Raw genomic sequence first — 616 nt, 5'->3', positions numbered from 1 at the left:
AAAGAAAGAAAGAAAGAAAGAAAGAAAGAAAGAAAGAAAGAAAGAAAAGAACTTGACCCTTACTTCATGTCATCTATAAAAAAAATTCTAGCTACTTTGAATACTTTGAATACCTTTTCAGTAAAACTGAATTTGAAATACAGCACAATGAATCTTTTCAAAGGTAATAGACAATTATCTTTATGACCTTGGGTGAGAAAAGTATTTTAATAAAATTAGCAGCCATAGTGGAAAACACTGATAAGTTGAACTGCGTAAAATAAGTACTTCTTCATCCAAGGGAGCCATTCAGAGAGACATTTTTCAACACAAGGGTTTCAAATGCATCATATATAAAGAAGTGTTCCAAATTGCAAACAAAGAAAACTCAGGAGAAAAATTGACAGGAAACTTAAGGAGGTATTTCACAAAAAAGAATAATCCAAATAGCCAGGAAAAAAGAAGAAAGAAAAGAAAGAAGAAAGAAAGAAAGAAAGAAAGAAAGAAAGAAAGAAAGAAAGAAAGAAAGAAAGAAAGAAAGAAAGAGGAAGGAAGGAAGGAAGGAAGAAAGGAAGAAGAAAGAAAGAAAGAAGAAAGAAAGAAAGAAAGAAAGAAAGAAAGAAAGAAAGAAAGAAAG

Source organism: Phoca vitulina, unplaced genomic scaffold (genome assembly GCF_004348235.1).
Source record: "Phoca vitulina isolate PV1807 unplaced genomic scaffold, GSC_HSeal_1.0 scaffold16, whole genome shotgun sequence".
Lineage (NCBI taxonomy): Eukaryota > Metazoa > Chordata > Mammalia > Carnivora > Phocidae > Phoca > Phoca vitulina.
The sequence above is the reverse complement of the archived record's forward strand: the minus strand, read 5'-3'. Positions refer to the sequence as shown.